Genomic DNA, 13,514 nt, shown 5'->3' with positions numbered 1-13,514 from the left:
TCAGTCTCGGGATATAGATGTCCAGCGTTCAACCAAGCCAGCGAGGCGACCTTATCAATGTGATCTGCATCCAGACTTCTAGGGAATTTTCCATGTAGAGTTTGTTGTCTCCACAAAGTTTGCTTTCCCTGTCTCGTGTTCAGATCAAACATGATTTCTCGGTGCTGCAAAGTAAGTGGTGTGAACCTTTTGTCCTCCTCGGCGATCAAATGTATAAAGCGGTCCTGCACGTCTAATAGACTATAGATGTTAACTATTATTATTATTATTATTATTATTATTATTATTATTATCAGGACCTATTTTGAGAAAACCTTGATGTTAAAGTGCTGCATCTAAACTGGTTGGTTTTTGAAAGCCGCTAGGTCTTATTGATCAACATTTGCTGTAATATCTGTATATATCTAGCAAATCATGATCTATGTTAGGGTTAGGCTCACGGTTATGTAAGTTGACTATAACTTATTTTTACAAGAAATTTCATTAGCAACTTAAACATTACCAGTTCAATATATGTCAATATATGTCTCAATGTTTAAATAAAACATAAATATTCTGTGCCGGTTTCGTTTTCTCGGTACTCGGAATTAATATAACTTCACTTTAGGTGAAACAAGGAGATTAAAGAATGCTCCAAATTCTCGAGGTCGGACAATTTGGGTTTGCCTGTCCGCTTTAGCTTCACACTGAGCTTATTTTCCTGCTGATTTGCACTTGTCCAAGAATCTCTCAACATCTGCTGTCTGTCAAAGACAAAATTCCATTTGAGATGCCAGGAGTTTACAGCATTCCATGCATATGCGGCAAAGAATACATTGGAGAGATCGGAGGGAAAATATCAACTAGGCACAAAGAACACGAAAGCGCGTTACGACTAAGACAAATAAACTCATCGGCTGTTGCCGAACACACTCATGAAACCGGGCATAAAATTTTATTCGATAAAACTAAAATTCTTGCATGTAATCACTTCTTTTACCAACGAAAAATCCGAGAGTCAATAGAAATCGATAAACAACCAATCTTAACCGCGACTCGGGTCTCTACCTGTCACCAATTTGGGAATCAGTCATCCGAGATGGTGTTTATACCTCTCATTAGCGCCCCCTTCAAACATTATATAAGCAGGTACAGAGTAAAATACGAGCCAGTTTCAGTCAAGCTCTGAAAAAGCCAACAGGATGATTGGCGAAACGTCAGAAATTTCGACTAAGCAAAAACCGACGCAGGAGGAATCTAGAAGTTTTGTTAAAAGCAAGTTAAAGCTCTTCAACGATCAGCTGCCGTACGCCTTGCTACATACGCCACAATGCATTTTTTGCAATGTTTGAATGTTTTCCCAAAGCAAGAGACTCCTAAAAACTTTTCCTTACTGTGTTTGCAAATTATTCGAATTTTGCAAGACGTCGAAGACCAAACGTCAACGTGTCGCTCGACCACGCCCCTGAAAAGCTGTCGGTCGCAAAAACAAAAGCCGGCCGTTTCGGGTGACACATCCGGCGGTGGCGTCGCCGCCGCTCCCTCCTACCCGCCGCCGCCAACCACCCACCCCGTAATTTCTGGCCAAGAGAGACGCCGGGCGTCGGCAGTTTCTGGCAACGAGGCATGAAACGAGCCTTCGGCGCCGTTGCCACCTCTGGCGAGTCGAGAGGTCATCCCGGGGTCCAAGCCGTCGCTTAGCAACGTCCGGAATAACGTCTTTTCTCTGGACAACCGATCTTGCGAATTATAGGGGTGTCTATATACCTATGCATTGTTGGAACGTCGGTAATTGCGTGGCAAACGGGCTGATCGTTTATAATGCAATAGGGAGGTGTATTCCCCATCTCCCCTAACGTGGGTTGGTACTCCAGTAGGAGGGGAGGATTCGGATTTTAACGCAAATATTTACGCGACAAAACTTCCAAATCTACTGTCGTCCGTGTAAATTAACTAATTTAATCTCTGATCTCCGATTTTCTGTTTTCGTCAAGACTGTCAGTTAGATATTTTACCAAGTAATCCTCGAAAGACCTTTAACATCCCTGGAAAAACTTCTTTTGCAAGAAATTAAATAATCTGTAAAAGATTCTGGTGAGCAATTTCCCCTTGCCTCATAAGAGGCACATTTTGTTAGTCAGTCGAGTAACACAGTCGTTTTGTCAAGTCTAGCACCCGCATCTGCTGCTTTTTGTGGAGAGAAAGCGCCAGCTCCAACTTCAATTTTGCAACTCATATCATTTGGCTGCAAAAAGGGATGTTGAAATCGATAAAGCTGCGTGATAATTCGTTTGATGCGCAACAATGTGCTGTAATTTTTATAGACGGAGTAAACAGAGTTCTCCAAACGATATACCCTTTTTACGACATAATCCGGTATTTAATTTTTGGGTGAATTTTTATGAAGGTCTAACCCCAGGCCGGCCCTCAATAAATAGATTCGCAATTCCACAATGAAGTTCCAGAACCGTACTTCGTTACTTCGTGCACGCACTTGCTGAAAGCTGACGGATTCAATAAATTGAACTGGATAAATTGTAATAAAATGTATATGTTATTTCAATAAAAATTGCACACTAATTCTATAAAAACAATTGAATAATAGTATATACTCTTTCATAAAACTGACAACGTACTCCGATCTGACCAGCCCACGGCAATCAGCCAAGAGCAAGCTAGAAAACATTAATTATAGATCAAATATATACATAAGATTTTGTATTGCCTTTCTAGGAAAACGTTTTGGAGTCATTATGTTAAACACTTAAATTGGAAATCAGTTCAACCTGTCCACTTGTCCACTGTCGACTTGAAATCGAGCTACCTCACGTAGGACTGTTTTACGGTATATTGTCAGGAGAACTCTACCTATATTTCATTACTGTAGTAGGCCACTTAAAAAAAATATGATGTGACTACTACGACTTGCTTATAAATAATTTATTTTATGTGGGCGTTGTAGGAGAAAAACTCTTCTTTAATATAGATTATGTTTATTTTTTACTCACACTAATAATTCTCGAACTAATCACCCCAAAATATCCAAAAAATATTTTAGAAATCTTGGGTGGAAGATACAGAAATACATTATTATTATTAACAACACACAATTGCATGGAGATCATAAAAATGAAAAGTGAGGTGAAATGTCAAAACTTTAAAAATGTTTTGCGTAGTTTCGCTTAGTTCTCTTCAAAAAAGTTTTTTTACTGCACTAGTTATGATTTTCCCAGACGAAATCATATTCTTCAAGGTTTTCCATAGCAGTCTTTCTATTTATTAAAAAAATAATGTCCGCTTGACCCAGGTCGCTTTATAGAATACAGTGAACTTCCCTTCGAATGGCATATTTTGCGTATTGTCAACGATTTTTGCTGCTTTTGCGACTTTTTTTGGAAGAATTCCGGTTCCAATCATTTTTCAACAACTTTCAATATTCTGTAGTATCGCAAATCTAGGATTATCTAACTACCTCTTTGGACGAGCATTAAATTTGGTTAGTTCTGGTCGTACTGAACCATTTACTTTAGTCCACACAGAATCGGTAAAATGGCTCAGCTGGAAACGCTGGTGGATAAAGAAGCTTTACATAAGCATCTTTGGCAAAACGTTCAAAACCTGCGAAAGTGTCTTTCACAGGATGCCGTTCGTCAGTAGCTTTCAAGGACAGACTGCCGGCAATCGTCCGTTCTGTTGTTCCGACAACGGCTTATAAAATCCGTGACAGCTTCCAAATGAGTACGAAAATCGTTAATCGAATCATATATGAAGATAATTTTATTCAAGGACACCGTATCGGGTAGTTAAAGATAAGCACCCATTGACGGCGACGGACAAAAACCGTCATTAAAAATCGTTCCAAGTCGGTCTCGCTTCTCTCACACTTCGTCCGATGGAATTTCGTTGCGAGTCGATTGGCAAAGAACAAAAAAAATTAAACGACCCAAGGGACATCACGGGGACAGGTCTTTTAAACGTTTTGATACTGACGATAACGTATAAATAATGTAAAACGGGAACTACTAGTTTCTTGTTGTTGGCGCCTATTTTTTCCGATTTTGACTATACCATGATTTCGAAAGATCGTCTTATCAGAAGAGTTTAACTTATCTCCCTCATTGGGACTGTGAAAAACTTAATCTTTGATTAATAATCATGGCAGGAGCAGAACAAAAATATCCAAAAAGTCATGATAAATAATAACGCTTGCCCTTAAGAAATTCATTTTGGCAAGTCCTCAAAATGGAGAAAAAGGCGGCGGAGGGAAGGACTATACCCGACTCCATCACTATCACAATTTCGAATTTTTTAAAATTGCAGAAATATGGGCGACAAATCAAAATTAATGAAATCTCCAGATGCCTCCAGCCATATGTATTGTACTAAAACCGTTACACAAAATGTGGCTAAATGTTTTTTTGAGTTAAGCCAGCTAATAACAGACCCACTGTTGCCGCTTTTCACAACGTTCTTCCTGTGAATGAATAGCCAAGAATCGTCTGCTGTATAGTGTGTCCCTTTTTGATAGTCGTAGGTCGCATCTAGCTTATTAATAAAGCTGGCGTGACCGCTATCGTGACCCATGCCTACTTTTCCATGAAATGAAAGATTGAACTGAGGTGGCTTTCACTTGATGAAAATCCATTTAACAAAATAAATAAGAACTAAAAGTTCAGATTTTCACGAAAATATAAATCTGAACTTTTAGTTATTTTTTTTTTATGAAATGAAAGGTGGCACCAGCAGAAAATACATCTCGAATTTATACATTCAGGGTGATTTTCTAAATTTTGCATTTTTTCACACCATTTTTAGTCCGCCTGTTACTATTGTATATCATTGTATATCAAAATTTGTGAGTTTCAGAAAACTAACTACGCCACTGTATCATTTTCCAGGAGTTATCGGACCTGTAAAGCGGTGTCTAAAAAAAGCAACATTCTGAAAATCACCCTGTAAAAAACCAAAAGGCTATTATAGTCCTGTTTATGGCACCTTTCATTTCATAAAAAGACAGGATAAGGGAGGTACGCCGCGATCCCATAAAAATGGGACAAGTTGTACATCATTTCGTTCTTAAATTTTGAGTTAAAAGTAAAGTCCATTGTGTTCATAATCTCCAATACATTTCATATAAATTTTAAAACATTTTTATAAGCAGAGTGCTTTCACATTTAAATTATCATGATTAGCAAATAAAGGATCGACAACGGATGAGATATTTCCCTGAAAGATGAAATGGAAAGAAAGTTGAACAAAATTTAAGTTATTGGATTTAATTCATTTATACATTTATTAATATATTTATTCTATAAGAATGTGCCAGTCCTTATGGACTAAAGAAAAATGAAGTCACATTTATAAAAGAATCTAACGAAGTAAACTTCTAAAAATTGGCACTGAAAACCAACATAATTCAGAATTCGAAGATTTTTCTAAGCACGAACGTCTACTGTAAGAATCATTGTTGTCATCAACGTTATCAATCATTCCACAATAATAATAATCATAGCATATAAAAATCTCTATAAAAATGAATACTAGGAAACAACACCTGCATTGGGATAGACAGCAGACTGTAATTAAATTTTGAAAACAATTATCACAATCAAACAAAGAACTTTTTTATTTCATTGATGTTGGGACCAGCTTTACAATGTTGGCCCCATGTAAAAGACAAAATGTTGTCCGATACAGTATATGGTGCTGTACCGGTTTTTAGCCTTACGTCTTGCACAGTATTCACGAGATATTTATTTATTTATATGTCACAGGCCATTCAACAGGCTGACGCAGCTACCCAATTACAGAATGGCACAATACAGGCTTATACTATTTAACAAAATCGGGAAAATGACCAATAAATTTCTTATCTCTACAATGAAAGCAAAGGTTGGATTAAGTAAATTATAACTAAACACATTCCGATTAGAAAAACACAATTATTATAGTCCGAGCACATCTTATTATAGAAGAGTTAGAAAAGTAATTCGACTTAAATAGCAATAGAAAATGTCAAACAATATCAATACAGTTTCTTCAAGTTTCTGTAAAATTTGAAATTTTCTTCATACGAGCAAAAGTGTCGATCTTTGTTGTATCTAAAGTTCAAGTTGTTAAAAAGTTTTTTTTTTTGAAAGCTTTCTATTCTGATGATATATTTATTATAAATAGGATTCCAAACTGTGGATGAGTACTCTAGTACATATCTTATCATACTATTATACACGATTATTACTGACTGATGTTTGTTGAACCCTTTAGTACTTCTCAAAATGAACCCCAGATTTCTCAAACATTTATTGACAATAGTTTCAATACGAGCTCCAAAGTTTAACTGTAAATCAAGAACAATTCCCAAGTCTTTTACTTGCTTATCTATAAAATTCTTTTTCCTTGTAAATAGAATATATCGACATTTTTGAACATTAAAGAATAGTCTGTGGTTTCTGCAATAATCAGCAAAGCTGTCAAGATCGCTCTGAAGCTCTAATACATCTAAATGTGAACGAATCTCTTTTTTTACTTATAAATCATCGGTAAAAAAAGCATAAATAAAAACCGGGAAACAAAAATATTAAAGAGTAAAGGACCCAGATGATCCGAGGTGACACTCGCACAAAGCAATTTTTTACCAATGGCAACAACAAACTGGGTTCTTTCTGTAATATAGCTTTGCATTAGTTGGAAGAGATCGCCGTGCACACCGAAATTTCCGAGTTTTATCATTAGAGTTGGATGATGTACTTGGAAAAAACGGTATACCACAGCGCACGTCTGAAAACCATTATGCCGGTATACCGTCCGGACCTGGGCCCTTTTTAGGAGCAATATTTTTTTTAATAGAATTTTCCGAAAATCCAGATATGACGACACTTCTCGTAGGAATTGATATGCCTAACTTGTTAAATTTATCATATTTCATATCAAGTTTTTCTTATTTTCTATTATTCTCCTCCAGTTGCCGTAACAGGACTCAATAGTTAACTAACGAAAACGCACGCATAAAAAAATGATAATTTTTGGTGACTCAGCCAGAAAATGCAACGTCGACGAGACAGTCTACCAAAAAGGAAAAAATAGTTTACGATTTATAGCTTGGCTTTCGCTATCAGCCTTAGAATCGGCATTTAAATACGCGTTCTCGTAAAAGTATACATACAAGACCACCGCGCATGCGATAAGACGACGGCGGCAGCGCTTCTTTCCAGTTCTACAACCTAACCTATCAATCAGTCACCGGCCGCGCGGGTTTTCTTCTTCTTGAATCGACGCGCTTACATCCGACGTTAAGAAAGGACAATCGGCGAATACTGTCACTCGTTTCTTTTTTTCTTCTTTCTTGCGCGAGAGAATTTCCGGACATTCTGCCCGCAATCGTCACTCGGCGTTGTACGCCGATACGTGTCCGCTATAAATCGCTGGCGGCGAAACAATTGAAGATATTTCGTTTAAATGGCGCCCATTTAAGGCCTGCCGGGCATTTTTAATTACGAACGGATCGGTTTTTACGGCCGCGACGCCGACACTGACTGCTTTATTGCATGCGCGCCTCTGATTGATAGCGAGCCCGAGCGGTTTGATTGTTTCGGACGGGACGCTGAGTAGAAAAAAGAAGAGGTATTTCTGCGGACAGAACGCCAGGTCTGGTCCTCGCCGAATGGATAAATCAAAAATATTTTGCACTAAAGCAAAAGTCCTTTAAAGCTACTTCGCAATGTATAGTTTGAGCTGTTTATCTCAGAAACTATAGGAGATAATTGGGTTATTACCAGCCTTCAATTCATTTTAATTTTGTATATACAGGGTGTTTAATTTTTTCGTGGACGAATATCAATTTTCTTATTTTAAGTTAGTTCATTTTTCAATTCTATACAAAATTCTAGACATATTTTGTGTATAATATCCTATACCTAAAATTTTGACATTTTTAATTTTTTGAGACGTGTACAAGATATGAAATATCTGCCAATTTCTTCATTCTTCTTTCACTTGAGTAAGTTTTGGTTAGTTAGGACTCGAATAACGGATTTCATAAGAAATTGCGATACATATTAATGCAGGGTACGCGAAAAATAAGATTAAAAATGAAATTTAAAAAGCTGCCAAAAACTTTTTTTTATTGAAAACTAGCGTTAAAAATAAAATATTTTTACTTTTTGAAATATTTCCTTTTAAATATTTGTCTATCACAAATAATCAAGTTTTAGTTTACAAACACAAAAAGACAACTGCCGAGCAACTTAAACGTCTGATAAGAGAAGGTGTCGGATATTTACGAGGGCAGCGCCAAAATTTCCCGGCTTGAATATGAAAGAAACAAAATAGAGTAACAATTTTGTATTATTTTCCAATATAATCCCCTTAACTTCAATACACTTATTACATCTCTTTATTAACAACTCAATCCCTTTAAAAAAATATTCTTTTGGTTTGTCTGCAAAATGAGCTAAAACAGCCTCTTTTAACTCAATTTTGTCGTTAAACCGCCGTCCACGCCTTTTTCAAATATCCAAACAAATAATAGTCGCTGGGGGCCATATCTGGACTATAGGGAGGATGATCTATCTGTTGGAACCTACACTCTAAAATGGCAGCTTGTGCAACACCAGCAGTATGGACGGGTGCATTATCGTGCAAAAGACGCACGCCTCTGGTCAGTTTTCATTGACGTTTTACACGTATGCAGTCTCGTAATTTATGTAATAATGTTGCGTAATATATACCATTACGCGTGGTATTAGTTTCTTTTAAATCTATCACAAGAATTCCTTCACGATCCCAAAAGATCGTGGCCATCACCTTTTTTGTTGACTGGCAGACTCTGAATCTTCTTGGAGGTGCTTCACCCTTACGACTCCACTCCGTTGATTCTGTTTTCGATAGAAGGTCATAATAGAGAACCATAGTTTCATCTCCCGTCACAATAGTTTCTATCACAGGCTTCGGTTCCGACCCACAGAGTTCCAAAAAAGACCGCGCACACTCGACACGGCGTTATTTTTAGCCAAAAGGTTTTTAGAAACCCATCTTGCATTAACCTTATGGATACCTAAATGATCATGCAGGATTCGACGAACACTTGTATCAGAAAGCTTAGTAATTTCTGAGATTTCTTTGACCTTTAAACGTCGATCACTCAATACCACCTCTTCCACAATCGCAACAATATTTTCCGTTATGACCTCCACCGGTCTACTAGTTCTTGAATCATCTTCAACGGACTCCTGCCCCATTCGAAAACGTTTTGCGCATTCTTTCACTACAGAATACGAAGGAGAACTTTGGCCGTACACGCCATCCAGCCTTTCTTTAATAATTTTAGGTGCTAATCCTTCTTTTGTCAAAAACTTTATGACTGCTCTATACTCAATTTGCGTTATTTGCGACATTTTTTCACGTCTTGTTTAAAATGCTGTCAATAAAAAACTATTTGACGCATTTTTTTTTCGCAGCCCACTAAGATATATATTTAAAAGGAGACAAAGTTTTATCGTGATACTGGAGTTGCACCTATGTTAGGAATCTGTTAGAAATGCCAATAATGTATTTAGAAACCCTTTATACTACTTGTATTGCTTGAAGTGGAGGAGATATTGAAAAACTGTTACAATAACTATTATCCTTTGCAAGCTATTAACTTTTTATTGATCGTTCGTTAATAAAATATTCACCAACGTTATCGCGTATCGTTCTTCTTAGTCTGAACAAAAAGCTTGATTTACGGTCTCACCTGGTGGAACGAACTCTGCATGCAAGTTTGATTTGACCTGACGACATTTTTTTGGACGGGGACACAGTGACGTCTTCCATTGGCTGGACTGTTGCTTCGTTTCTGGATCGTAACCATAGCACCATGACTCGTCACCAGTAATGATCTTTGAAAGAAAATCTGGATCCGTTTCAAGCTGTTGGTTCAAAGCACGACATGTTTCAACTCGATGTTCTTTTTGCATGTCAGTCAGAACACGAGGAACAAACTTGGCAGCAACTCTTTTCATTCCCAAATCTTCGGTTAAAATTCGCTGAACCGTGCTCCAAGACAACCCAATAATCTTTGATAATTGTTCAATTGTCTGTCGACGGTCTGTGAGCACAAACTCTCGAATCTTTTCAATATTTTCGCCGATTCGAGCAGCTGATGGACGTCCAGAACGAGGTCGGTCATCAACTGACTCACCGCCATTTTTGAAGCGAACTGGTACACTTGAGTTTTTCCCATCGCATCGTCTTTATAAGCTGTTCTTACCATTGAAACAGTTTCAGCAGCACTTTTACCGAGCAGAAAACAAAATTTCACAGCTGCACGTTGTTCTTTTACACTTGCCATCGAAAAAAACGAAATAACAAAAAAAACAGCGTTAACAAAAAATGGCACTGCATGTGAGCAAAACAAGTTAAATTTAAAACGAAGGTGGCGTTGAACTGGCAATAAGTTGTACTATCCACAACCTAGCGACAGAAAGGTGTACTATACAAGCTCTGCGCGCGGCAATTCAATTCCGGTTTTTTATGGGTACCCCTCGTATATAGAATTGCATTAATTATTAATGCTAAATATGACAAGATTATAAAAATAGGTAGTTGCCATTTAAAAAAAAAAGTTTTTTATCATTTTTTTTTATTTTGTACCTGTATTAATATGTATCGAAATTTCTAATTAACTTACTCAGGTGAAACTATAAATACTTCCGAATGAAGGAATTGGCAGATATTTTACGTCTTGAAAACATAATTTTTCACATAAAAAAATAAAATTGTCAAAAACGTTCAGACCTAGGTTATAAGACATTATACACAAAATATCTCTAGAATTTTGTGTAGAATTCAAAAATAAAACGCCCTTTATATATATTAACTTTTCTATTTAACTTTTAGCTATAGTTTCTGAGATAGGGTAGTGTCCTACGATAAAAGGCCCGCCCCATACACAAATATCACCTTTGCGAAAATATATCAAAAACTTGGTTTTAGCCAATTAGTACCTTAAACACATGCGTTTACTCACTAAACGCAACGCAAACTCATTATCTGAATCTAAATTAAGAAAATATAACAAGTAGTTGAATTTAATCGCTTCCATGGTCCTTTCAAGAACATCAAAGTTTGCTTAAGATTAGGAGCAGTACTGCCATTTTCATTGTTGTGGCCTATTTATAAAAAGAATAACAGAAATAATTCACATGGTGTCATTCAAATATTATTACTACATTATGTCCCATATGAATTCGAAACAGTGCAAGGGGACTAGAGATGAGCTGACACCCTAGCGCGCGTAGGTTTGCAATAAGGAAGTATTTCTAAGATAGGAGGACTAAATAGAAAATCAAATTCTAACAATCCAAAGGTCAAATTTCCAGAAGACCTGCAAACTCTGTGGAGGAAACACATGAACCTTACCAAAATGCAAAAAGATATGCTGAAATAAATAATATTTGAATAATGATGTTACATTTTATGGTGGCGTTCAAGGCTAAGGCAAGGCTAGTTTTGACAGATATTTTAAATTTTAATATAATTAATATATCCCTATTAATTAATGAAGAATTAGTTAGCCTTAGAATTATTTAACAAAAAAGCAAATTTTGCCCAATAACTTAGTGACTTTACATCAGATTTTAGCTTTTCAACGCATAAACCTATTGACATATGGAATTCCTCATATTGCCGTCAATGCACCAATACAGCAGCGTGAAACAAAAGAAAAGTTCAAGTGTCATGTTCTTGGATTTATATAAACATTACAGGAAGCATCACCAACAAATTCTCTACAATTTGCAATTTCTGAATCAAACCAGCGAAACTATATTTTTAAACTTACCTGTTACGTCTTTCTCAGCGGCATTTCGAACACTCTATTGAAGTCCAAGTTACGCGTTTCACGATTAATTTTTACACACACGCGCTAGGTTCTACATGTTTTACACCTTTCCGCGAAAAAATGTCGCAAAAAGTTCGACGCGTCTTCCGCAAAGTGTCAACGAAGTTTCGCCAACGCCTACTTTCTCCGAAACGCGGCAGAGCGCGGTTCAAAGTCTCACCGAAACGCGGGAGTTGGCTCGTCGCTGTAGTCGCGCGATGACGTCACCGTTCCTCACATTTTACGTATTTTTCGTTTAAAAAGCGCAAGAGCGCAAATATCGGCCACGCTCGACAAAACCGAAAGTGTAACGAATACAAAAAATCGAAGCCGATAGGACACGGACCGCTTGTCCAAAATCCTAATTATAATGGTGATATCCGCTTTCCGTACATACCGCGAGCACCGAAGATGCAGTCGTTTGTTTTCTAGATGGCGGCCTCCGATGGGTCTTTTATAAATATCATGTCGAACAAGGCATCGGATACCAATTAAAAACTATGAAACCGATATCTGATAATTGCCAAGAATTTCGAATGATGACGATACCTACTAACCCGACTATAGGCCGTTGTTCTTGGCCGACTAGGCGGACTATATAGTTACTAGATACGCAGAAAAATATCGATTGCTTACCATATTTTTCTTTAAGGCGATGCTAATTGCGATAGGACACCCTGGTAGAAATAAAAATAGTGTTGGGCACCTGATGCATACATATACATTTTGGTGCACGTCATAAACAAGGAGCATTTTGTGGATGGTTTGTACGATATAAATTTTGGGACAAGATCCACATTTGAACTTGTAGACTCCAGATTTTTGAGTTTTTCGTAATTCAGTTTTATTGTTTTTTAGAAAATGTTCTATGGTGTTTTCAGTTTTAAAAGCAATATTAATACCAAATTTAGATAGATGTTTCGAAATTTTCTTCGGTGTTTAATATGGAAAGGATAGAGTTCAGTTATTTGAAGCTGCTTTTCAGTTATAATCTTATCTATCAAAGAGGGATCGTAACCATAGTTAAAAGCTATTTGTTTTATAATTCTTTTTCAAAATTCTCTGTAGAAAATGGTACATTAGGTAGTCTGTTGATAAAAGCATAAAAGGCAGACATGTTGTGTGTGTAAGGGTGATTTGAGTTATTATGTATTATTGTGTCAGTGTGTGAAGGTTTATGGTAAATGAAAAACTATAATCTGTTCTGTAGTTTAGAGAGTTAGTTTAGAGAAAGTTTAGAGAGTTATCTTGTTCCGTCTTTATAGTAAATTTTATGCGGTTATGTATCGAGTTAATGTGATTCAAAAAGGACTGCAGTCGACTTTCGGTTCCAGTGAAACAAGCAAAAGTATCATCTATGTATCTATACGACCAGAGAAATCCTTTACTCAGAGGATGTTTATGTATGACATTTTCTAAATTGTAAATGACAATTTCTGCAACTAGTGGACTAAGTGGGTTTCCCAGAAGTAATCCTTATTTACCAATATAAAATTGACAATTAAATTCAAAATAATTTTGGTCTAAACAAACCATTAAACTTGTTTTATGTTAGAGTCAACTTAAGAATATTGTCTGTTATGTTTATTACGTTAATTAGTGGAATGCTAGAAAATAAGTTTTGAACATCAACTGAAACTAGAATTGCCTTAGGAATTTAATTAAAAATCTATTA

At 36.6% G+C, this 13,514-nt stretch overlaps 1 protein-coding gene across 1 annotated transcript in view; it reads right to left on the bottom strand.

Moving 5' to 3' along the window:
• LOC132705980 (optomotor-blind protein-like) overlaps window positions 1-11,887 on the bottom strand; it is a 243,944-nt gene extending 232,057 nt beyond the window's left edge. The window contains exon 1 of the mRNA XM_060676983.1: window positions 11,801-11,887. The gene's annotated coding sequence lies outside the window, so the exon portion shown is untranslated. The remainder of the gene's footprint in view (window positions 1-11,800) is intronic.
• Window positions 11,888-13,514: the final 1,627 nt, after the last annotated feature.

This window comes from Cylas formicarius, unplaced genomic scaffold (assembly GCF_029955315.1).
Source record: "Cylas formicarius isolate icCylForm1 unplaced genomic scaffold, icCylForm1.1 PGA_scaffold_8__14_contigs__length_24414737, whole genome shotgun sequence".
Lineage (NCBI taxonomy): Eukaryota > Metazoa > Arthropoda > Insecta > Coleoptera > Brentidae > Cylas > Cylas formicarius.
Note: the sequence above shows the minus strand (reverse complement) of the source record. Positions and strands in the feature narration are given on the sequence as shown.